The following is a 27,949-nucleotide window of genomic DNA, read 5'->3' as shown; positions in this document are numbered from 1 at the left end:
CTCTTAAAATTGTAGATCCATGATGAGTTTGCTGCCACACATCGTAAAAAGTGTCAAAGTAAGCACCCACACTAGTAGCCGAATGGTTAAAAAAAAATGCTGAGAGTTTGACCGAGGTTCAAATCTATGCAAACGAGATGGCTGAATGGTCGGCTTTGGTGAGTTCCCCCCCTCATGTAATGCAAAAGCAAGCCAACTTCCCTTAGTAAGTTTCTATAAAGGAATTCCTCCTCTTAGGCAAACAGTTCTTGCATACTTTCCCATATTCAAATAATCTAACCTAACCTTAAAGAGGAAAAGATTAGTCCAGCATTTCATACTTATTTATTTAGACTTTTCATATGTGATACGTACTTCTGACAATAATAACATGCATAGTTATTTCTATACAGCAGTTTTTGCTAACAAGCTCACTATTTTTGTGAATAACCTTTTGAAAATTTATACTTTAGATAACAACAATAAAAAATCAATATATTTACAGTAATTACAAACATGTAGCATAAAATTTAGAATAGGTTAATAGTTGAAAGAAACATTAACCTGAGTTCTGAGTGTTCGAAGTAGTACTATGCGTTCATTTTCTTCTTGTTCACTTCTTTCTGTTGATAACTGAAGTCTTCCAATTAAATTAACTTTACCTCTCTTCTGAGGTTTTTTATTTTTCCTGTAAAATATTAAAAGTTTAGCTGTAACTTAGAATATAACGCATATGGAAATGAAAAAGAAACACACTAAGTGAAACACGAAACTAGTAATGCAACAACCTCGTGTTTGGCATAGATTTAGGTATAAGATCTCAAGCTATTTCAAGGGCAAACTGGTACAGGTCCCTCTTCATCAGGAGCAAAGAAATCTGCAAGACTGGAAAGCAGTGGGCTTTACGGTCATATTTATACTCTACAAAGAAGCAAATGAGAAGGTAGTGCCATCTTTGGCCAAAATATTAATGAAATTAAAAAATTAAATTAGTAGAATTTTAAAAGTTGTAGGAATGACTGGATTGGACTTTTAGGTTAAGATAAACTTTTGTGACTAACTTTGCGAAAAACTTCAAGTAAATCCAATTCACGAATTGAAGAAGCTTTTTAAATGATTTTTGCAGACGCAAAATCAAAATTATTATTACATTCCCAACAAAGATTAGTTATCAAAGATTTTTTAATTTTGCCTTTTCGGACACAAGATTGGTGTTCCTCGATACGAAACTTTAACACTCTTTTAAATTGGCTGATGCATCTCAAACCGCACTGACATGATATGCTATAAATTCAAAAAAAATTAAAGTTAGAAATGTAATCTTTAAGAGTTAAACCATGGATTTTTATTGATAGGCAAGAAAATGACTGGATAGTTGGATTAGACAAATTGAACTTCTGAAGAATCCATGCAATTTTAAAACTGACAAAAGGATAAAATGGAAACACAAGAAGGCTATTAATGTTATTTTCTAATAGCAGAATGTCTTCTCTGATGGCAATCAGAAAATCTTTTAAGGCTTTGACCACAGTAGAAAATCCTGGATCAATGGAAACTGATCTCCAATAATTGAGTTCATTAGCAAGCACAGGTTCTGAAGAGCAAACTTACGAATAATCATTAAAAGAAGCCATTTTTTGCTTACATAATATGTAATATAATACAAGCACAAAATACATAAGTAAAAGGAAGCTATTTTTTGCTTAGCCAGGTGACATGGTTTAGCACAGGGTAGTAAACAAACAAAAAAGTGTTTACCACAGGAGAGAGTGATTACCACGGGAGAAAATCCTGGATCAATTGAAACTGATCTCAAATAATTGAGTTCATTAGCAAGCAGAGGTTCTGAAGAACAAACTTCGAGAGCACAAAATACATAATACTAAGAAGAAGCCATTTTTTGCTTAGCCAGTGACATGGCTTAGCATGGGGTGGTAAACAAACAGAAAAATGTTTATGGTAAACAGTAATACTGAAATCAGATTCACTGTGAATTATAACAATATCAAGGAAGGTAGGGAATTCTCAGATTCGAATTCAAAAGTGAACTGGATAGTTGGATTAGACAAATTCATAACAGACATAATTTGGGATAAATCTTTATTACCATCAGAAAGTGTGATAGTGTCATCTACGTAGCGAATCCAGAGACAAAAAGGTAGTTTCTGAAATAATCTGACTTCAGAATAGTGCATGTAAATATTAGCAAGTACAAGACTGAGGGGATTGCCCATAGCTAATTGCTGAATTTGGCGATAATAATCACTTTGGAAAAAAAGTTCGTTGAACTCTTGAGATTTTAGTAACAGAAATTAACTCTTGGTTTCAGTAACTGTGAAAGGAATTCTCAAAGCCTAGTTTCAAAGACAATTTAGTATTCCTTCAACTGGAATAGTAGTTAAGCAGTGACATTGAACCGTAATGGAACACAGAGGGGGAAAAATCTTTCAGTTTATGGAGTTTCAAGAAAATCTAATTTACCAATTGAAGAAGCTTTCTGAACAATTCACTCTGAAATATACACAAGTTTGCACATGTGCAAATTTACAATTACATGTGCTAAATTATACAAGTTTGTATCATTCCCAAATTTATACAAGTCAAATGTAGTCTTAAATCTTCTGTTCACAATACAAAAATTATGCATAAATTCAAACTGTCAGCTCTTCATTACATGATAAGAAACTCAGGTTTGGCTAAAATTGAATTTGGATTATATTACCTTCATTTAAAAACTGCCAATTCTACTTTTAATTTCCCTTCTTTTGATTGTAAATCTTGATCTAGAACTGATACCACTTGTCTAGGCCATAAAAGTGTCCTTGTTTCTAAATTCCAAAAGCTTTCACCCCTATCAGCTAGTCCCACCCACCTTTTTAACCTTCCCACTGCAAATCCTAATCCCATCATTAATATCTCTAATATTAATCTTTCAGAAGATAATATGAAAATATTAAAATATAACTTCAACTTTTAAAAAACATCTAAACCTTCAACTCCTCAAATCATCACTGCTATTGAAAAAACTTTTAAATTCTCTAAAACTTCAGAAACACAGAAGGACACAATCCAATACTCAATTACTCACAACATGGATTTTAATAACAGATCATTTGTTTCAAATCTTAAGCGAAAGAAAATGAAGGCCTTAAGTGAAATTCACTCTAATGCTAACATTATAATTTTTAAAGCTGATAAGAACTAACAGATTATTGTTATGGACAAAAACACATACAGAGTCTCAAAACTGATAAATGAAAGCCAAAATTCTTTCAAATTCTGATCTCACAAAAGTAAAAACAGTTGTTCAGTCTTCTCCTATCATCCCAATTCAATTTAAAAAAATCTTTTATTCCACCTATTGCTAACAGTGCTAGGTTCCATACTCTTCCCAAAGTCCATAAAATTGGAGTTCCGTCTTGACCTATTGTTTCCATTTAAGGAACAGCATCCTTTGGCTAAATATTTAGTTTCCAGATTTTCTCCATTACTTTCTAATAATATTCACACTGTAAAAAGTTCTTTTGAAGTCATTGAGATACTTAAAGATTTTTCTCTCCTGCATTCCATTGTAGTTTCCTTTGATGTGAAATCACTGTTTACTTATGTTTCAGTCAAAGGAGCACAAATTGTCTTGAAATCAGGCTTCAAGAATTCCATTTTACACACACTAAAATTGAAGAGTTAATTTCTCTTAGTAAAAATCTCTTTGAATACAAAACACTTTGTTTTCCAAAGTTAATATTATCACCAAATTGAGAGAGCCATGGGTAATTCTCTCAGCCCTGTACTTGTTGACATTTACGCGCACTATTTTGAAGTGAGATTATTTCAGAAATTTTCTTTTCATTTCTGGATTTGTACATAGACGACACTTTCACACTTTTTCATGGTAATAAAGAAGATTTATCCCAAATTTTATCTGTTATGAATTTGATTGATCCAGCTATCTAGTTCACTTTTTAATCTAACAACTCCCTTCCCTTCTTTGATATTCTTATAATTCGCAATGAATCTGATTTTGACACTACTGTTTACTAAACACTTTTATATTTGTTCACCCCCCTGCTAAACCCTGTCACTTAGCTAAGAAAAAATGGCTTCTTTTTACTATTATGTATTTCATGTTCATGAAGTTTGTTCTTCAGAAGCTCTGCTTGCTAATAAACTCAATTATTTGAGATCAGTTTGCATTGATCCAGGATTTCTGTTTGTTTACTGCCCTATGCTAAAACCATGTCACCTGGCTAAGCAAAAAATGGCTTCTTTTTACTATTATACATTTCATGCTTTCAAATTTTGTTCTGCAGAACCTTTGTCTGCTAATGAACTCAATTATTTGAGATCAGTTTCCATTGACCCAGGATTTTCTCTCGTGGTCAAAGCCTTTACAAAATTTTCTGCTTGCCATCAGAGAAGACATTCTGCTATTAGAAATAACATTAATAACACTGTGGAGTATAAATGTCCACTGTAAAATTATGCCCACTGCTTTCCAGTCCTGCAGATTTCTTTGCTCCTCACAAAGAGGGACCTGTATTTGTTTGCCCTCGAAATCAATTGAAATCTTGTATATAACTCTACTCCGGACTCAAGGTTGTTGTGTTACTAATTTCACATAACACATATATCAATAATTATTATTTTGAAAGTTAATTTGCTAATACAACACTGTAATGTTTATATTCAGGGAGGAGATAAATGAAAAATTGCCCTTTAAGTTCACCTTATAGATATAAAATAGCAATAGCATTATATCTATACAAAAATGGATATTATTAAAAAATACTTCTAAACTTCTTTAAAGTCATATTGTAAAAATATAGAGCTATGTTAGGTCTACAGATAAATATTATTAACAAAGCTGCTGCTTAATATAGCTATGTATCATTCATGAGCTGCAATATTAGTACAACTCAAAACATGAAGTATTGAGATAAGCATGCCTAAAGTTTTCCTTGGTTCTGAAATGCAAGAATCGTACACTTAATTGTCAGATTAAGAAATAAGCATTACTAAAAGATCATAAAATTTAAAAAAATTATCAAATTTTTTATGAAATAATGTTAGTAAAAAAATTTTTATCAAATTTTTTAATATTATATTGAATTGTTCTCGAAGTTCATGGCTCATACACAAAATTCGAAAACAATAAACTGAATTTTATTAATAATGTTACCATATTGTGACAGGTGTTACAAAATTACAAAATGGCATTCTTAATATTTTCCTTGGTTCTTGATTGGGTTTTCCTTGGTTTTAGTTCTACATCAGTAAACAGGATATAAAAGAGTGAACGATTTTCCAACAGCAGCCTACATAAGTATCAAAATAGAATGCATTTTTATTGTTAAAATTTTAGATTGCTGCAAAATGCTAAAGAAGAACTTCCTATTGCACTGCTGGCTATAAAACAGTATAGACTGTCAAATTTCTCCATAGATAATCTCCATATATTCTTGCAAGTAGTTTATAATAAGTTTTTCCAATAATGCTTCCTGAAAGGACTGGAGATTTTTCCTACACCTGCTGTCTTTTCACCTTCAAAATCTATTTCTTTAAAAGAAATCTTCAAAACGAAGTAATCCTGTGATTGCTCTCTTACTTTTGATACAGAAATGTCGTTGAAGTATACAGTGCCATGATAAATATTTATGCAGTAAAATTTTGATATGTTTGATACCAAGGAATGCAACACATACACATTGCTGTCATTTATTATAACAGTATTGAGCTAAAATATGTGCCAGTGCTGCTGCAAAGATAATTTTACAATACTGAAAATGGTCACAACTCAAAGCTTGTTATTTTTCAAGTTGTGCCAGTATTGTAGACCATGATGGATAATCTTTATGGAACATAAAATAAGTAGTTTTCAATTTAATTTCATATACATAATAAGAAAGGAAGCTATCATTTTTAATCAGTTAAATATTTTTATGCACTAATCTAGAAAAGCAGACAAATAAATGCTTAATCATAATAAAACATCATTTACTCCAGGTTAGAAGACATATTAACATGAACAAATTTAAAGGAAATTCGCACATATTTTACTACACATGGAGAAAACAATGTAAAAGCTTACACATCCTGTTCCACTGGGAATTAAACCAGTAACAAAACTCCAATATACAGTGATTTTAATCAACCAGATTAAAATAATATGAGGGTTGGAACTTTAATAGTGGCAACTATTTATTTACAAGGAATACAAAAGTGATTCATGTCACCATGTTTTACAGTCCTTCAATATAGTCGCCAGCATTGTGTACAACCCGTTTCCAACGATGTGGAAGTCGCAGAATACCTGTAGCAGCGCCTGTTTTGTTAATAGTTTGAATGGACCGGTTTACTGCCGCAAGAATCTCAGGAACAGTTTGGAAGCAAGTGCCACGAAGTGGTTCCTTCACCTTAGGAATTAAGCCATAGTCACATGGGCTTAGATCTGGGGAGTATGGCGGATGGTAAAGCACTTCCCAGCCCCATCGCTTGAACAAATCAGTCACAGCTTGCGCTGCATGCGGCCAAGCATTGTCACGCAAAATGAGAGGAGCGTTCTGCAGAAAGTGTCGCCGTTTTTTTCTCAAAGCTGGTCGGAGATTGTGATCCAAAAATGAGCAGTAATACTGCGCAGTGACGGTCTGCTGTGGGGGAACGGTATGTGTTAGAATGACACCATCACAGTTGAACATGATAATCACCATAACTTTCACATTGCTGGGGTTCTGACGAAATTTCGAATGTCGTGGTGACCTGTGATGACACCATTCGTTTGATTGGCGTTTCAGTTCTGGCTGGTACGATCGCGCCCAAGTCTCATCCAGCGTAATGACATGCCGTAAAAAAGCATCTCCTTTGCGCTCATAGCGCTCCAGGTGGGTTCTGGCAGCATTGTATCATAGCCATTTCTGCATTTCCGTCAAGTGATGTGGAACCCATCGTGAAGCAATTTTTCTTATGGACAGGCATTCCTTCAGAATGTGCAACACAGTCATATGCGCTAATCCTGTTTGTCCAGCCAGCTGATGAACCGTTTGGCGGCAATCACTGTCCACTAGTGCGTCAACAGCTTGCACGTCTGCATCGCTGACACTCGGACGACCTGGCCGCAGCATGTCTGCCACGTTTTGGCGTTCTTCATTGAATGCTTTCACCCATCTTGCTATGGTTCTGTAAGGCAATGCAGATTCCCCGCAAGCCTCTTGATGACACTGTCGTGCTGTATGACCTCTGGCACATTTAATTTTTATCCAACAACGTTGTTCTTTATGTCTGGTCTTATTTCACTTAATAGAGCAATAAATGGTGGCGACACAAAGTGTATAAATAAATCGATCAACTCTAAAAGAATTAATGAGGTATGCAGGTCGATCATATATAAATGAGCCTTTATTGGCTGAGAGTGGGGAAGGGTATTTGTGTGTGATTGGGCATTTGTAGTCGTTAGGTGGGGATACCTAGAGTAGGGAAACCACATCAGCCAGCTTGTCCAGTGCTTAAGTGCCCTTACAATGAGTGTGCCCATCTCTCTGGAGCAACACATAATTATAAAGTTTCTCTGTGAAAACATAATTATAAAGTTCTCTGTTCGTCTGTGAAAACATGAAACCAGCCGAAATTTACCGCAGACTGCTTGCCCAGTTCGAGGAAGCTACGCTTTCATGGTCAAAAGTGAAGGTTTGGTGCAACCAATTTAAGCAAGGCCGTGAACGTGTTGCGAATCAAGCACATCCCCGTCATCCTCGCACGAGTGTGACTAATGAAAACATTGCACGTGTTCGTGAGCTTAGCGAATGGGATCGACGTTTCCCATCGCTTCAAATTTCGGAAGAACTTGGTGTCAGCTATGAAAGTGCCCAATCAATCATCAGAAAGCATTTGGGCTTCAGAAAAATCTCAGCACATTGGGTTCCAAAGGTTGCTGAATGATGATCAAAAAGCCACAAGAGTTTGCATTTCTCAACTGCTTCGAACTCGTTTTGAAGAAGGGGAAGCTTTGCATAAAATTGCCACCAGTGATGAGACATGGGTGCATCATTACACCCCCGAATCAAAGCATGCAAGTACGAACCAAAACTCGATGTCTGCGGGGAAAATGTTGGCCATGGTTTTGGGGATTGAAGGGGTGTCCTACTGGTAGATTTCTTACACGGACGTCAGACCATCAACGCAACCTACTACTGCGGTCTCTTGGATCAAGTCAAGCTTCAATAAATGCAGAAAAGAAAAAGAGAAAGAAATGAGATTTAATCACCAAATCCATGCAGATTATGTCGCTGTCTTTTTAACACATAAATGACAGCCATTGCAGTGACAAGATCTAAACATAATGCATGAATTCAGTAGCATGCATTTGAATGCATGAAATTTCTACACAGGGGAAGATTCAACATAGCAATTGCTCCCACATCCACAATAGACCTACAAAGCAACAACTCTGCATCAATATATATCTCATTCTTCATTTTTCACAATCTAACAATAATGCCTAGCATATATTGATATTTATAAATATTCATCTAGAGACAATGATTTTTAACAAATGATGATTGTCTTTGATACTTTGCTTATTTTATGATTAATTGAAAATAACAGAGTTTGTCAAACCAATTCATAAAGTTCAATTAATTACTTTACAAAATATTCAAAACAATTATGATTTCTTTTGCTAACAAACATTAGTTCCTTACTTCTTCCTAATCCCTCCTCATAAATGCCTTTCATTTTCAGTGTACACGTGAGATTTCATAAACTCTCAGTGCAACAGATAAGTTGTCACAATTTGACAGTTACTATCACTGTGATACTGTGATATTATTACAATAATAATAGTCAGAACAATATCAGGAAACTCAGAAATGCAAACAAAAATATTCAAATACCACATACATCAATGATTTTCATTTTATAAACAAAATTCGTCATACTGAATTTAAGGAAATGTTTACAACAAGTTATATTTCATCTATCAAATTACCTTAGTCTGGATATTTGCAATAAATTTTGCTGACTTTGACTGGGTTACTGGTTAGAGTTACTGGGCTAGTGAAATAAACTTCTCTAATACTTAATTTTAAATGCCTAATATTCTCATTTTTCTCCTAAAAAACTAGTACAAATGTTTATTTACTTATTATAGAAATACCTTTAAGCGAAATGTTTACAGAAATAACTCTGTAAATTAATGAATATCATGTTATTATGATAGTCCTGTCTAATTTTATCTATGCAGATCCATCTTTATTCTTCAGTTATATTCATTTGCATTGACTCATTCATTATTACACATCAACAATCTGAAGAGTTAATATGAGAGCAAAATAAACTGGCCACCATTTTTAACTTACTCAAGTACTATCATTTTTAACAACATATTTTCAATGAATTATTTAATATTTTTGTACTTTGCAGGTATATGTATATTTCAGTATTTCAGCTTGTTCTTCAGTATAGTTTCATGTAATTCCTTAATATTATTCTTTAAATTTGGAATTTATTTTCAAAAGTACAACTACTTTTTTTCCCCCTTCTTTCTCTCAATGCAACTTTTATCATAGTCAGTGTGTTGAATTTTAAATCTTACTTCTCAGCAATATGCAAACAGATAATTTCTTATTCAGACTGTATTTTTCATCCTCAATGGCATTACTTGCCATATTAACAAGTATAAATTAACAGAGTTATATACAGAAGCTGGTTTCAGAAAATCACCCTGAACTCTTTTTTCTAAGCATTGAGATATCCTTTCTTTTTGCATTTCTGTTTTCAAAGTTAAAAATAAAATTTAGAAAAATCATATATTAATACTCATTACAAAGTTAAGGAATCAAATTAACAAATCAAATACTACACTCAAGTTTTAATACATTTCAGAATCAGCACTAATAGATATGAAAAAATGAAGGGTAAAGTATAGAAGTATGTCTCTTAATAACATTTTGCATTACAAATATCAAATCCAAGCTTGATATAACAATACTAATAATGTTTTAAGTGATTCTACCATACCTGCACATAGATTATAATTACACATTTACTAATTAATCTATAAATATCAATTTATACTCTGAATGAATCTTATTAATGAAAGTGATACACAATAACAAGAGAAGTTGTCCTCATTTCAAATTAAGAAAAAAAGCTTTAAGATTATTAAAATTTTATAGGAAAATTTTTTATATAATTTTATATTTTTTTATATAATTTTTATTTTTCTAACAGTTTTTTCTCACGTGCACTTTAATTAATGAAAATCTCATGTGGTTGTAGATTTTAATTGATGGAAATATATTTATGTTCAGTAGTGTTAACTAATAAACCTATATCCATCCATTTTCAAAACTTAAGAAAATGAGTAAATTAAAAAAAAGCAATAAAAACGAATAAAACCTACCCATAACGTTCTTCTTAATTCAGCGTCAGAAAGTTCTGTAGCCAATCGTAGATTTTCAAATGTTATTCTGTCATGCGGTCGTTGATTGCAAGCAAACAGAACTGCCATTTGGAATGCAGTTACATCTAAATCAAACTTTCCAAGAGCATTGTTAAAAGTGATCTATTTAAAATAAATAAAATAAAATAAGGAACAAAAGAAGTTCACTGATAATAATAGAAATACAGGAAAAACATTCTGATGATGTTTTTAATGATTTTTAAAGACAAATTTTTGCTTTTAAAATTTTAATTCAAGATTTCAACAGCATTTTTCAAATGGAATATTATCTTGATGGGTGTCTTTTATGTTATAATGGGATCTATCTATTTTCCAAGTGGGAACATCTCATTTGAAATAAGTAACACTTTTCTGTAAAATTTCTAACAAATTAAAGATATAAAATCAGTTTTCCATAACAGAATCATAAGACTTTAAGGATTCAATATGTGAAACTTAACCAATAATGAGAATAAAATGAGTATGGGCAACACCTCCTAGAACTAACTCAAGGCCACGGGCGCGCAGTTCGTGACGTCACTGCAGTAGGGATACTTTCGTCCTCGCCAACTTTAAGGGTGCCTTCTTAAATATCCATTTGAAAGGCTTATATAAAAATTGAAATTTTTATATTTAATTCTCATCGTTTATAAATCTGGAAAATACCTTGCTTTCATTAGAATGTGAAGAACCGAGATTTTTATTTTTAGAATGTTTTTGATACGAATAACCAGAAATTTTAATTCCATTAAAAGTTATTACTGATGTTACTAAATTTAAGCGCTGAGAAACTCTTGTTAACGAAAGAAACTTCACACTTAATGAATCGGAATTTTATTTTTACGCAATAATTAAACAGAAAGACAATTTAAGACATGAAGGCAGGATATAGATCCTAAAAAATTGAGATAAATTCTAACTGATTTAAATTATGAAGCTAATTTACCTGGAATCATGTAGCAACATAAAATCATTAGTTGAAAACAAATATAATTAATCAGAGATGTTTATTGGTCAAGGGTCATATTAATTATACTTACAACAATTTATGCCTTGACTAATAAACATCTTTGATAAGTATAAGTAATATATCTTATTTTTGACATATGTTGCCGAATAATAATAAATACTCATGTTTGAAACAAATAACGCTAAGCTTGCAATGATTTAAATAAGTTTTTATAATTATTTGAGACATTAGGTGCACAGAGAGAATTGCATATTATTTTGCATTTTAAATGGCAAATATCAAATCTCTGATAGAGGTCTGATATAGATCTAAATAGCTAACCTCTGATCTTTACAGGGAAATTTTATAACATGATTTAGCACTATTGTGTGGAAGGCAAATGTAACAAATCCTAAACTGGAATGTAGAACACAACAAATGAAAAACACAACTATCATTGCATTATTACTGCCGAATAAAATTACTAACATATAATGCCCTTAGGATGCACTAAATTATACATTACAATTCGAAACAATTTATACAGAAATACTTTAGATAACATGTATATGTTTATTTTCAATCAGTCAACTAAAAAGAGGAAGGATTGTTCCAATAAAGGAAAAGAAGAAAATCATCGAAATTGTCTTTACAGTCAATTCAAAATTATTCAAAACTGTCTGTAAACGGGAAACAATAAATATTGCTTTTTTTTTTTTTTTATCACAGACTGCATTTCATCAAATAAAAATGTATGGCATAATATTTCATAAAGACTACATTTCTATCTTTAGAAAGAACTTAAATTGTAGTCTTTATGAAATATGATGCCATACATTTTTATTTCCATACGTATGTATATGCATGCGTATATATGTATGACAATATATTCGATTTCTTTGGGAAAAAAAAAATTGCTTCGACATACTGCTATACAAAATATACAATTTAAAATAATATATTTGGGGTGAAGAAAGAGAATTTTAGGATTTTTAATATATATATATATGAAGTAATTAAATTTAAAAATCAAAACACAATAAAAAAATTTCATGAACTTTAACATATACACATAGAAAAGTTGCATTGATATTGCACTATACAAGTAAATGAAGAGGGAATACATAATGAATACCTTTGACAAAAAATAAATGAAACTCAGAATTTCGTAAATTTTAATACGTGCAAATATATAGAAATGCATACATTCCCTGTAGCAGGTAAAAATTCATATTTTGGTTTGTTTATTCTACTAAATAATATAAGTTAATGTTTATTCACGACTAATAGAAAGAAAATCATACTTATCTATTAATTGTATAAAGTGAAACAGGTACTAGTTTTGAAGAATAATGTCTAATTAGATAGAAAATTCTTTTGTCAAATAAAGTGTTGCATAAATTTAATTATTTACTTACAAAAAATACGAAACACTTGCATGCAAAGATTGTTATAATCGGATTTAATTATCTAAACTAGAATTAAATACAAGATTTTGTAAAACTTCATATTTAATGATTTATGTTATATTAAGTGAATTTTAAGAATATCAGGCATGAACTCACAAAAATTTAAATAGCGTATTTTTTCGCATTAACATCAGAAACAAAATTGGTATTAGTTACAGATATATTATCAAGATTTTTCAAGGTCTTCGGATTTTAATAAATACGCTGTTCCTGTGACAAATGTATCGAGATATTTAAATGCAAGCATTTTGCAACATACAAAATGTATTTACCATTTTGAATTTTTATTAATCCTACATTTAATCTAATCCTACTTTTAAGTCACACATTTGTTTAATTTACTTAACTTGGTAAATGATGCTATTTACTACAAATTGACTAGCATGACGATAAAGAATGCAATCTGCTATAGATTGAACGATTAGCATGATGATAAACAGTACTATCTGCTATAAATTAAATTAATCATCATACTTATATAATCACTATTAGACTTACAATAAGATTAAATATGTTTACTTTCTATAAATGTATGTACTCGCTTTAGTTTATGATAATTATAACATACTTAACACAGAAGCACTTTTTAAAGCACAGATAAGTATAAACTTATTCATTAAAGGGAAAAAAAAAAAAATGCAACTTACCTTCGAAAATATTTTTGGCTTGAAATTGCTTCTATGAATCGCCTTTATTCATTTATTTAAGAATTCTTTCTCTTTCGGAAAAAAGAAACCTGTACTTTTGGACCATTTGGATATTTCCCTTTACAGTTAGGTACACAGCATGTGTAAACCATATCAAAAATTTGAAAAACAAATAATAAAGTGGAATACTTATAATATAGAAATATCTGAAAAAAGAAAGAAAATGTCGACTGTTCTTATGGACGATTTCTGACCAAGTGACCGTCAAAACTCCAGAAATCCACCCACCACAGTCCTGGGTGGGGAGAGTTAAATGAAATACAATCCCTACTGACACTGACGTCACACCTCCTCTTGGGAAACGCGCCGTGGCCTTGAGTTAGTTCTAGGAGGTGTTGGTATGGGAGACTTCTCAGTAAAATTATCATTCACACATGACAGAAGATTGAATCTTCTCTCTGCCAAAGCAAGAACACTAGGAAGTTTAACTTTCTCCACAATGCTACTTATTACCATCAATATGACTTGAGTTCTGCCAATGCAATAATACAATTAAAAAGATATTTCTCCATAATGCTATTTATGACCATCACTGTGACTTTATAATCTTAAGTAAATCGTTAATTGTAATGTAAAGTAAATTGTTATATGTAGGTTTTTCTAAATTCACATTCTGTAAGTTACATTTATAAAATTATTCTGTTATGATACTTGCATTTGTGCTTATTCACTTACCAACAAGAATTAATTATCATTCTGAATATTAACAGTTATGGAAGATAGTCTGAACTCTCCAATATATTATAATATATTTATATGCTAAAATACCATTATTTGTTATTTTCATATTTTAATAGTCGATAGACTTGACAAATTTTAAAAGTAACACATGTTATGACTAATATATTGTTCTAATTTATGCACAGTCTTGGTATAATAGCAATATTCTAAAGCAGGATTTATCAAAAACTATGGTATATTACATTATTTTTATAGCAAAATTTTTACACAAAAGATTTAAATGAATGGTCAAAATGAATACAAAGTGGCCCATATACTGGTACATAATATGTAACTTTCTCATATTTATGTTGGTACATAATGGTGTATATATATATATATATATATTATTCTTATTTATGTGGTACAAAACTAAATAAGTTTTAGAATCCCTGTTCCTAATCAGAGTAAATGTGAGAAAGTTGTATATATACAACTAGGAGAAAAAATAAAGTCTTACAGTGCCATTTGACATGTGATGATACCACTGAAGTTTACGACCACTGTGTTTTTGTCTATAAAATTCTTCTACTTCAGGAATAAAATCTTCAAATTCTAGAGGCAATGATACTTGTATCCGTTCACTTCCTCTAGCCCAAGCACCAGCATTAAGAATTTTCACATTGAAAGAACCTATAAAATGTATTATGAAGAAAAGAACAATAATACAAAAAATTATAAAAAAATATTTTTAAAAAATTATTAATAAAGAAAACAAGTGGAATAAATTGATATCAGGAACTAACTCATGAAAAAAGGCACAAAAATAAACTGCTGGATTTGAAAGTGACATAATGTATATAAAATAAAAACTCATATTTATTTTATAAATTAATTACATGGATGATATGATTAAACTTGCATGCTGTTTGGCATTTCAGAACACCTAAAGTTCAGTACTGTGAATAATCATTATGGGTAGCAATAACTGCTGCTATGTGACTTGGCATACAGTGGAGTTAAATCTGGGTATCAACTAAAGATATTGCATCCATGAAGCATTAACACTTTGCCAAAGTCCATCTGCTGTAGTTATTAGTGGTTATTTTTGCCCAAGCCTCTGGCCAATGACAGAGCAGATGTTTTAAATCCATAAAAATATCCTGAACATACTGCCTAAAAAAGATATGGAAAATGCTATCTGTTGAAACAATGTCACAAAATGTGTGAAGCATGCAATCACATATTACTTTGCTGGTAGCTGACTCCACAAGTGATCTCAACATTTAGGTCTATTGGAAGCTCTAACATCTCTTCAATGTAATATTGGCTAAAAAAAGTACTAGGTATGTATAACAGATGCAAATGGGACTTGTAGCACATCCCATACCATAATTACAGGTGCTCAGTTGATATGATAATGTAAAATGACTCCAACAATCAGTTCCAATACAAACATGACTATCATGCGGCTGTATGAAAAATCATGATTCATCAGAAAAGATGGATGCACACCATTCATGAATCCATGCACATTGTTCATTGAACTATTACAATCTATACCAGAGATTGGCAAACTTTCAAAAAAAAACAAGGGGCCAGATCACAAAAATTTTGGGCTGGGTAGGCTTCAAAAAAAAAGTTTAAAACATTTTTTAGGAAGTGATATTTTTATAGTTATGCACATTTTGCTAATATTTACACCACCCCCCTAAAAAAATTCATAAATAAATAAAATAATTTTGTTTATTAATAAATATATAATGGAATAAGTTAAAATTTTATACTAATGTGATGAATACAATTGTTTTTTTCAAGATAATACTTTATCATATTGAAGTTCGAAGTTAGTACTTCCAAGTTAGTACTGCCAACTGTTAATAATGATCTGAGCTGCGACTATACACACTTCATTTTTGAAAATTTCCTTTCACATTGGTAAGTAATCCCAAATACAGATATAAATTGACATTAATATGATTTTCTCTTTTTTTTTAATGGCGGGTACGAGCCATTTTTAGGGTTTTGCCACTACTAAGGCCAGAAGTGGTGGTCATTTTATTACGGAGGCATCTAATAGGCAGACACTGTTACCTTCTATGAGAAGACAGATAATTTCCATCCATGCCTTCTTCAGGATTTGAACTCGGGATCTTCAGTACTGAAGTCTGTTTCCCTATGATCATATTTATCATCTGAAAGGTATTTATATAACTGAGTTAGATCCATTTCTTCAACCATCATTTTTAGCATATCATCATTCTGCAGATCAATCACTTGCATTTGAAGGTCCTCAGTTGCACAAGCAAATGGATTTTAAAATATGGAGATGTCTTTGCGCTTGCAAAAGATCCAAAAAACATTGTTGTAACTTATGTTCACAAAATGTACCTGTCACAAATTTTGGGGGAATGGAGATTTCACACTTTTACAGTATGGAAAACAATTAAACTCATTTAACGTGATTTTTCAGCAATAAGACAGACAGAATTCATTTCACATGTGAGCATAGCAGTTATGCTCATAGGTGAAATGGTGTATTGTGTTGTATTTAATTATGGTAAAGCACACTAGGGCTAATATAAGCACACTAGGGCTGCCTAAGGAGAGGGATACCTTCATGGAGGACTTTCTAAGGGTAGATTGGCTCGTATATACATTATATATGGAGAAAACCACAAGAACACCCATGCAGCCAGCCCGTTCGCGGGATTCGAACCTTGGACCGAACTACCAGTGTTCAGCGACTTTACCGCTCGGCCGCTGTTGGGCCATACGTGAAATGAATAACAAATTTAACTTAAATTAGAAAAAATAACAAACAGTTAAATTAATAAATTTAACTTTAAATTACAAGCCTTTCCTTGTAATTTGAAGTTAAATTTGTTAAACTATCCCACGATATCTGTAAGAAATCATAATTTCTATAGTTATTCAATGTTCTATAATAGTGGTTGGACACTTTTTCTCATTTCGAAAAATTTCAATTATTTCAAAAGTCTCAAAAAAAAATTTTCCATTGCTAACACATCAAACTACTGTATGGTAGAGCAAATCATAACCTTTCACTTTGTTAGCTTTAATAAAAAAATCATGAAACTGATGATGAAAGTGAATAAAATAGCTTACACAACTAGTTCAATGAGACATGACAGATTGAAGTGTTTCTCGCAAACAGTACGCAAATAAATAATACAAGGATTTTACCCAGATATGTTTAACATTTAGCTTCTTCACAATTATCCAACTAATACTTTCCCATCCTACATCAATTGTGATACATTTTAACTCATTTCACTACAAACTGTGTTAGTGTTTTCTCAACTTCCCTGAAGATATCTTTCCCAGTAATTGTTCCATGCAGATCATTCACAGAAGCTAATTCTTAGGTCACCTCAATATTGATTCCTTGAATAAACAGCAGCAATCTGGTTGTGTCACTAAAGTCTTTCAATACATCAACAGCCAACAAAAATGAAAATTTTTGCTTTGTCTTTTAATTGACTATTAATGCAGTTAATAATGTGCTCAACTCTTTTAACAGTTCTCGTCGAATGGCTGGCAGATCAAAACAAATGCATTTCCTCTGGGCACATTTCTTCAGCTATCACAAACAAACATGATTTAATAAATTCATCATCAAAACATATTTTTTTTTCCTTTTTCTTATCTTTTTTATCTCTTTTTATCCCACAGGGCATTAGCCTTTTGGCCTTTTACGTTGAAGTCAGTTTACTTTTCAAATTGCTACCACAAAATATTAGAGCCCTGTATTATATTTAAAGAAATTAAATAATGAAGAATTTGCATAAATGTATATATGTTTCTTGCACTATGATAAAACAACGATACCTAGAGCCATCAAATTTTGAATAACAGAAGTTTCCACCTGAATATGGGCATCTGGAAGCCCGAATTTGGAATTTGTTTTATTATCTATTTCATACTTTGTAAAACTTTAACGAACTTTGTATTAACAAACTCAATGATTTCGAAGCAAGCAATGGCAACACTGTATGGGGGAAAAAATTTTATCTCCAGGGCATGAGACTGTGTATCAGAAATTCCAAAGATATACTCATTTCAAAATTATTTTGCAATACTGCCATTAAACTGAATTGAACTTGAACCATTAAACTGAATTTAATGGTTCAAGTTCTTCACGAACATGATATTTAGCAAATACAGGTAACACAGAAAACGTTAAAAAAAAGCTTCTTTGGGCGTAAAGTAAAATCTGAAGGCCTTCCGATTTTTTTTTTCTTTTTTGGCAGCTTATAAATGAGTTGTTCGTAAGTTACTTACTGCTTCATTATAAATTTTTAATTTTGCAAATAAATCATATTGTAATGAAGCACTCTATTTTAAACATTCCAGTTTTAACAATCATTCATTTTCTGTGAACTTTAAATATTGTTTTGAGTGCTTAGTTTGGTAAGGATATATATTTCACAGAAGGAACTACGCTTTTCACAGAGCTATTATATTATGCAATAAACACAATACTTTATCATTTAATTTCATAGCCAAATATTCATTCTGCTTTAATACCACAACTATCAAATTTCACTTTCCACCTTTTACCTCCACTTTTCCAAGGTCTTGAGAGTGAAATGAGAGTAGTTGGTAATAAGTAAAATAAAATGAAAATAATAAAACAACACAGAGTGCTGATAATCACTAAACACCAAAAGACATGACAAACAATACAACATGTACTACTAAAGAAAAATTGAGAAAACTGGCAACATTTGTTCTATGGCAACGGCAGATTATAAATGCAAAGATGTGATCCCAATAGTTATTTTTTAGAACTTCTCAACCCAATTACTGGCAGCTGCATTAAAATTTTTTTATTTAAATACAATATTAAGCTATGGGCTGTATTAAAGCAGGCTGCAGGTCAGATTTGGCTCACAGGCCAACCCCTGGTCTCTACTATAAACCAGCAGTTCTCAACCTTTTGATGAGTGCGTACCATCTAAACAAAAATTGAAAACCTTTAGTACCACCACTACAAAATACTACTACACCACCACTCTTGCATAAATTTACAAGTGTTAGAGAAAAAAAACTCAACTAGGATGTTGGGGTTTTAATTTTTGAATTTAATAGTTAAAAATACTTAGCTTCTTTGCATACCCCCTATTTTTCTCTTGCATACCACCAGTGGTACGTGTACCACTGGTTGAGAACCCCTGCTATAAACCATTAAAGAAAACAGAACGATAGCCACTTTGCAAACAGTAGGTAATGCTACAAGCAATGTGGCATCATATGTATGGGAACTGACTGCTGTGTCATGCCCCAATCCCAAGGGTTTCTGATATTGCTGTACCATTCACAAGCAGTAAATGAATAAGACATTTCTTTTCTTTAGCTCTTTTAACCAGCCATATAAAAAAAATCAATGTTTCTTTAATGAAAAATTATAGAAAGATTAATTCAAAAAGTCTGACCAAATTTTCAGTCTTACTGTTTAATAAAATTATTTCTTGAACAGTATCTTCATACATAAAACAGAATTAAATGATAAGCCAGTTTTTAATGTATAGGAATGTTAAAATTACAGAAGCTACCATGATGAAAATTTTATATATTTCTGGATATACATATTTTAGATGTGCAAATAAAAAACGTATCATGTGTGTGTGCACATTCTGTCTGTCTACCACAAGAATATCTCTTAATAGGACGTCTATAGCTGTCTGTTGCTAAAGAAATAAGCTCTAACCCATTTTGGTAGTGATGTCTCAAGTAAATGCATTTAAGTTTGACAACTCAATGTCATTAATGATAAATTGGTGATACAAACTTTTTTATGTTTATTTTAAGCATAATACTCATTATGTCTGTAATTGTTTTCTCCTCCCTCCCTGAGCCAAAATTCACCAGAAACAAATTAACAATAAAATTTTACCTATTTGAAATATACGAGGCCTATTACTATAATGACCATTCTTAATAGCTGATTGTTCAAAATGGATACTGGTATAATTATATATAACATTCCCATTAATACAATACACATTATTATTTTATATAACCATATAAAAAGTAGACGAATTACAGACATATTCCTAAGGAGTACACATAAAATGTTAAGAAGCATGGATATAAAGCACCTTATCACCTTAAAAAAGTGACAAAAATTTGTAACTTACCAACCCAAGAACCACTATTTCAATGAAGATCTTTAAAGTGCTGATTAACATCTTTGTTAATGTTTACATCTTGAAACATCCTTGCTAATTTGTTTACATAATCAGCAGGCATACCAACATCCTTTGGTGTGAGGGGATAAATAAATAAATAAATAAAGGTTAATAATAAGCAGAATTTTATATATTATAAAACTCATATCAAGATAAAAATTTAAAACTTTACTTACTCTTAACCATTCAACCATAATTTTGTCTTTCTCACTGTCAGCTGAAGACTCGAGAATGAGACGTCTTGTGAGATGAGATTTGTAATACCTCATGAAAATATCCTTATTTTGAACATACTTCAAAACTAAAAGCTGAAGAAATAAATCGGAGAGATGAACATGTGTACATATGAATTTTAATTTTAACAACAGTATCATTTCAATCGGCTTTAAGCATCTTTCTGCTTCAAATATTAGTTCAGAGTAATCAATATTTAAAAACCAGGAAACCATTTCTACAAATCTGATAATATTAAGTTCTGATAATATCTTTAATTAATAAATTAGCCTGCAGGGGCCTTACTGTTGGTAAACTTTTCATTTTTTATTATCTTTTAAAAATTATCTTTTTTTATTACCTACATCAACCTTAAAAGTGAAATTTCAAGACTCTACCTAAAAATATTTATATATGCAGCATGTAAAATTTCAATTAAATAAAGCATTTGGATTAACTGTACAGATGCCTACACCTACAATCAGAATGCTAACACACAAACTTATTATTGTTTCATTATAGTACATAAATCTAGCAGAAACAATACTTTTATTGAACATAATTTTTCTAATAATTACAGAAAATATGCATAATTAAAAGATATTTCATGGACACATAAAACATATTTTTTATAAAAGTTTATAAACTTGTAAAGAGATAAATCTATAAGATCTAAATATTTTTCCTCTTATGATTTTTGGAAATAAAAGATAGTAAGCATTGAGAGTTAGTATACATGGGTTTGTACAGATTAATGAATCAAAAGGAAATGTAAACAAAATAGTTTTAGGAAGGAAAGAATGGCTTCCTCCACAAATCTCAACAGCAAGCCATACAACAGTTTTCCTACAACTTGCAGAGAACTTAAGGAATAATCTTACTTGGAACAATAAACTGCTCTGGTTGGAAGAAAAACATAAAATAGATTAAAAAAATTATTGAAGTTAAGCATATAAAAAGTGATTTCCAAAAAGAAGAGCATTACACAATGCATAAAAAATGTGAAATGTTCATTCTAGATGCTGTCTAATCATTTTAACCCTTCAGAGTTATGGATGTAAAATTCCATATTCAAGGATGGCTTTACCACTTATTATAACTGAAATTTTCTGCCAGATGAATCTAATTTTGGATTGCATGTGTATTGGAAGGAAAGGATTCGAGGTACAAAGTGAGAGAGTCATTCTAGAATTATAAGAAAGAAAATATATTTATGACATTTCGGAAAACTCTGAAATTTCTAATGCTTCAAAATCTGTAATGTTTGGAGGGTTAAGAACATGATGATATGCTTTTAACTAGGTGATATTATCGATTGATGTATAAGAAAAATACAAATAACAATGTAATACGTAAGGCTAATGATTAAGCATGATCACAATCCACCAGTAGCATGGACTAGGTCAGCTCTCTTTTAGATCATGGGTCTCCAAACTATGGCCTGAGGGCCAAATCTGGCCCGTGAGCACTAACGATCTGGACCACTAGGGATTTCTTTAAAATAATGTTATAAAATTTTAAATTACAAATAGAATATGCAATAACTGTTTCGTATAACAGCCAATCCAGAAATACATTGCCTATCATGCACATTCTTTGTAAAACATATTATACAAACATTTCTAAATTTACAATGAGTGAAATACTGTAACACTGTATGTATAAAAAATCTCACATGGACATGCATGACCTCCTCATATGTCCTTTAAATTATACACATTTTTTGCTGCATTTCATTTAAACTTATTTCCTTGAATTCCATTAGAGATATATTTCTCACTCACTTTGCGACAAGGCAAAAATACATAAAAACTCAAAACAACTTCAAACAAAGCAAGAGTTTAAATTGTAAACAAATGGCACATTCATTAGGCTTCGTAGCACTTAAACAACTTTTAAATTGTTGATAATTCTACAATTATTGCATGCAGATTAACTAAAGTAATAAAAACCTGACCCGAAATACAAGAACACCATAATTCAGTGACTTTTAAAGGAAAAAGATGCACAATTTACAAACATATAAGAATAAAAAAAATGAGCTCATCGAGCCAGGTAACAGAGTGCGTATATATATACATATATAGAGAGAGAGAGACTTTTGATGCAGCAGATTGCAATCAAAAAGGGAGGTGCACAACTAAATGTTATAGCAGTGCCATATAGAGAATTTAAGACTACTTGTTTTTGAATTTTGCAAGATACATACGTACAGACATCATGAAAAAAATCTCTCCTAAATCCATTTTGGGGGAAAGAGTCTCTTTATTCTGTGCGTGCGTACACAAAAAATCATTTAAATAGATTGAAGAGAGGTCAAAATGGATATTTTCATTAAAACATGATATCCTAAATTTTTTACAATTACAATACTTCGCACTTACTTAAAGGTTTCGTGTGTTATCTTTCTAACTTTTATAGTACTATGCTAGGTCGGTTCATAGAAATTTTCAGTAGTGATTTTATTTAAAACTTAATTTTTTTTCTTTTTATGTAGTAATTTATTTTAATCTTGGAGATGTTTTTTTCACACAAAACTTACCCAAAATATAAAATACTTATGAGAGAAAGTTTGCCTCAGAGAAAAGTGTAAATAAAATACACTGATAAATTGTGACAATGGGGAGATAAAACTACTGAAAAGTAAAGTACATAAAGAAATCTGTAATATTCTGGGACAAAAATATATTTTTGAAAATGTTTAAAAACAGCTTTAAGAAATTTATATTAGGTGAAACTGCATAAATGTCTAAAAAACAAGACTTTTCATAAGATCATAGCACATAAATCCAATCACAAAAATCTCACTCCCTCATTTAAAAACATGTATGCTGTTCCTCATAAATGCTGTTCATTATAAATGCTGTTCATTACAGTGGTATGATGAATTAACTGGATCGTAGCTTTGTGAAAGAGCCAATATGGCCTACTGGCTAAAATGTTTGGAGACACCAGTTTTAGATCATATGACAGAAGAATCAAAATGTATCTAATACATACAATTTTGGATCTACTTTTTTTTTATATATATGTTTTCAACCAACATAAAAGTTTAAATTGTTTTAAAAATTCTTATCTCTATAAAAATGAATGCATATTTTTGATAACAGTAAAATTATCCAAAATATGTGTAATACAATTGATTCTTGAATATTTAGTTTTTCTATAAAACAGATCAAAAAAAATTTCATATTTTTTAAACAATGAAATGAAAACTTCATCAGGATGGCAAAATGGACAATATTTACAATTTTGGATCTACTTTTTTCCCATGTTTTCAACCAACATAAAAGTTTTAATTTTTTTTAAAATTCTTATCTTTATAAAAGTTAATGCATATTTTTTATAACAGTAAAATTATCCAAACTATGTGTAATATAATTGATTCTTGAATATTTACTTTTTCTATAAAACAGATCACACAAAAAATTTTTATTTTTTAAAAAATTAAATGAAAACTTCATCAGAATGGCAAAATGGACAATATTATGTTTTTGAGTACCCCCCCCAAAAAAAAAACATGCCAGTTTTAGTTCTAATTATTTAATTAGGAATGACTGATGACATAATTCAATAACTGATACTTTTAACAGATATTAATCATATTATATGGTAATATTAATTGGTGGTAACTTAAATATTCATTACTGAATAATAAAGAGGGTGTTTACACATTTTCAAAATAATTTAAATAAAGAATTGAAGAAAAACAAATGTTTTGCAGTAAAAATTTGAGGCCACAAATTATTCATTGAAACGAGAAAAATGGTTTGATTTTTTTTTTTTTTTTTTTAAATTTTTCTTTCAAAACGTTGCTTGCAAACAAATTGTGGACCGAGGAATATGTTTTTGCGCTTTCCGAAGAGTAATATTCCTATTCCGTAATTCAGAAACACGGTGAAATGAATCACATTACAATTTCTAAGTGGAAAATAAGCAATATTATTCTTCAGAAAAGGAAAAACCATCAATGGACCTTCTACATGGAAAGAAGGTTCCAAATGAATACCAAAAAAAAGGTACATACTGTTTCTAATGCCTCTCAAGTTTATTCTTATTCTGTAATTATGAAGCTTAGAGCAATGTATGCTATTATATTTTCTAAGAGCAAAATAAGCAACATTATTCATTGGACATGAAAAAAACCGTCAATTATTACTTCTGCATTGAAAAAACTTCAAGCAAATATTCAAAAAAGGTACATACTCCTGTTTCTATAGTTAAATCATTAGTAACCAGAGAAAATCCGACGATGCAGAAATCAATTGTAAAATCTTTAAATACATCCGTACCAACAATAAATAAAACAACAAACCAAGACTTACAACTTTAAAAAATCTAAAAAGCATAATGTTCACCAGCTTTCGCCAAGGCATGTGGCTCAAGACACAACAGCTTGCAGAACCCTGTATGAAAACTATTTAGCAGGACATAAATGAAAATACATTGCGACCTTTGCTGAAGCATGGTTTTACCTAAATGATGGCAACAACTAAAAAAATGTTTTATTTGATACTGAAAAGGAAGAGAAAAAGAAACCATAAACTTAGTTCCGTCAATGCATAATTAAGTTTCTGTAATGGCTTTATGATTGCCGCAGGATTCTTTTACAGTAGGAAAATAAAAATAAGAAGAGCAGAAAAAAATTTCAACATTAATTCACTATCAAGAGAAAGTTTTATGACCGATATTGACAATAGAAATTCCATTTCTTTATGCCAGTGACTTTCAAAGCGTAAGAATTTATCAAGACAAAGCAAGAAGAATTTATCAAGACAAAGTCATACTTTGAAAAGTACCACAGAATTTCTTGAAAAAATGAAGACCGATCATATATACATATAGTACAAAGTCCGTAATCCGGACGTCCATTATCCGGAATGATCTATAATCCAGACCTCAAAATCCAAAAACTTTTTTTGTATGCTTTATGCATGCTCGTTATTGCTCGTTTGCGCATGCACGTTGGGAGGATGTGTCTCCAGACACATTAAAAAATGCTTGGCATAATTTATGGCCAGCTACCATATTTCATGGTCATTCATAGCCGCGAATTTGAAGGTATTCGGACATCGCAAAGTAAAGGTGAAATTTTCCAGTTATTGGATTTTGTAAAGAAATGTGGAGAAGCGATAATAAATGAAGATGATATAACAGAAGTTTTTCATTGGGACGACAATGCCCCAATTATCAATCAATTAATGGACAGCGAAATCTGTAGTATGGTTCTAGATCCAGAAAATACCGCTTCTGATAGTGAAGAAAGTGACAGAGAGGTTATTGAAAACAAAAAAATTTCAATTGATAAGTTAGTCGGTATTCGCAACACAACAATTACAGGACTTGAGCAGTGGAACTTTGTAACTGAACAAGAAATTATGTCTGTTTATAGAATTAAAAAGAAAGTATTGGCACAAAAAACAAACCAACTTAAACAACTTACATTGAAAGAAATGTTTAACACAGTAAACAAATAAATATTAAGCTTTTTTTTGTAAATTTTGATACCCTTTAGATCATAATTGCTCTTTATTTCATAAATTACAGTTTCATATTTTTAATTGTGTAATTTCTGTATGCAATCTTACCAGATTTAAATTGATGATCTTATGATCCGGAAAAACCCCTAATCCGGATGAAGTCCTGATGAGTCCGGATTATGGACTTCATACTGTATATACCTTTTTAACGTATTCGAACAAAGTTCCCTGACCTATGGACTACTGTGTATCTAGTGTCTCAAAATGAGCTCTTTGTAAGTGCTACCCACCACAATTGATGAACCCTGGAAGAAGTGGAACAGGAATGGAGATCAATACTGCCAAAATTTTATGGAGAGTCTTTCTATCATGGAAATCAGAAGAGCCCTTCCATCATAGAAATCATGACCCAGACTTACAGTCCAGTAAAAAGGCTATCAGATCGAACATTTAAAAAAATACTCTTCACATTTTAAACATAAATTAAATGGCCCAAAAATTATTCTAAAAATGTGTAAACACCCTCTGTAATAAATAAACGCATTTTCATAAGATATTGAATAATTAAAGAAAAGAAGAGAATTCCAGTTTTTATGAAATCTTAAGTTTATTCCCTGTTGTTCTTTAAAGTGGTTAGCAGTGCAAATGCCATATTATAGGACCTGAATTCGATTCCTGGAGAAGATATGGATGTTTGTCAATTCCCCTTTACTGGGGTACAATATTGAATACCCATGGACAATACTTCTGAGGATGAAATAGCTAAATGAGTGATATGCTCAGCCATTCTCAACCAATGCTTAATAAGTATGTGTCCACCCAATGGGGGAAAAAACAAATCTCATGCATTAATTTGAAAATTAAGTACTAATTTAAAATAAAAAAATTATTTTCATCAAATTTTACATTAACTAACAAAAATTTGGTATAGTTATGTAATGCATACATATATATTACATAGAACTGTAACTTAAAACATTTAAATCTGTCAATTATATTTTATACCTAACTACTGATAGCAGAAAATATAAATACATACCACTCCTTTTAATTTTTTATCAACTTCATCTGATGTCAATTTTTTGGTGAGAGAGGTTTTCCTAAGCAGCACATCACAATAATTAGCTAAATGCTCGGCACAGCGAAATTCTGGTTGAGTTCTGTTGCCGATCCTGTAGAGAAGAACATTTAATATTCGGAAATTATTAAATAGCATTTTCTAACAAAGTGAGCAGAGCTACTTCAAAATGTACATTTTTATGTGACATTAAAATTAACAATTTATGAATTTTATGTGAAAAACACATATGATCTTACACTTTTTGCTTTGTAGACCACTCTAAGCAGAAAACAGATGTATCGTTAACAACTTCCTTAAAAGCCTGTGAATGAAATATTCTTAAACAAATAAAACAAAATACTAATTATTATTATTATTATTATTATTTACTATACACATATTAACTCTTTCGCATCGATAGAGACCCAAATCTGTTTCTCTCAAACATCTGAAATGCCTGTATATACAAATTTTTGTTGGAATGGATTTTCTTTTCCCATTCAAAGTAGAATGCTACAGCATTAGCAATAGCTTACTTTTTTAAGTGAAGCGATTACTCTCTTGTGTGGTTTCACCCAGCGTGCAGTTTTCCCTTGGGACACGACTGCAGTTGAAAGCATCAATAGTGAAACATTGACAATACATAAAGAAGAGCAAAGGCACAATTCAAATAACAGAGCTACTTAATAGCTTCAAAAGAATGGTTGGTATGTCATTTAACAACTCCCGAAACCAATGCGGCATGCACTAACATGATGAAGAAAAGCACCAGGTAGAAATGT

The 27,949-nt window shown here is 31.1% G+C and overlaps 1 pseudogene across 1 annotated transcript in view; it reads right to left on the bottom strand.

Annotated features, from left to right (window-relative positions):
* LOC146995020 (cullin-5-like) overlaps positions 1–27,949 on the bottom strand; it is a 430,616-nt pseudogene that overhangs the window by 260,847 nt on the left and 141,820 nt on the right. The window contains exons 9-15 of the transcript XR_015043473.1: positions 27,425–27,489; positions 27,147–27,279; positions 20,591–20,722; positions 20,364–20,484; positions 14,720–14,892; positions 10,376–10,537; positions 544–667 (exon numbers count right to left, since the gene is read on the bottom strand). The product of XR_015043473.1 is annotated as a cullin-5-like (transcript). The remainder of the gene's footprint in view (positions 1–543; positions 668–10,375; positions 10,538–14,719; positions 14,893–20,363; positions 20,485–20,590; positions 20,723–27,146; positions 27,280–27,424; positions 27,490–27,949) is intronic.

The sequence above is a fragment of the Stegodyphus dumicola genome, chromosome 10, assembly GCF_044657685.1.
Source record: "Stegodyphus dumicola isolate Sdum_Otavi_A_Nest chromosome 10, ASM4465768v1".
NCBI classification, from domain to species: domain Eukaryota; kingdom Metazoa; phylum Arthropoda; class Arachnida; order Araneae; family Eresidae; genus Stegodyphus; species Stegodyphus dumicola.
The sequence above is the reverse complement of the archived record's forward strand: the minus strand, read 5'-3'. Positions and strand labels throughout refer to the sequence as shown.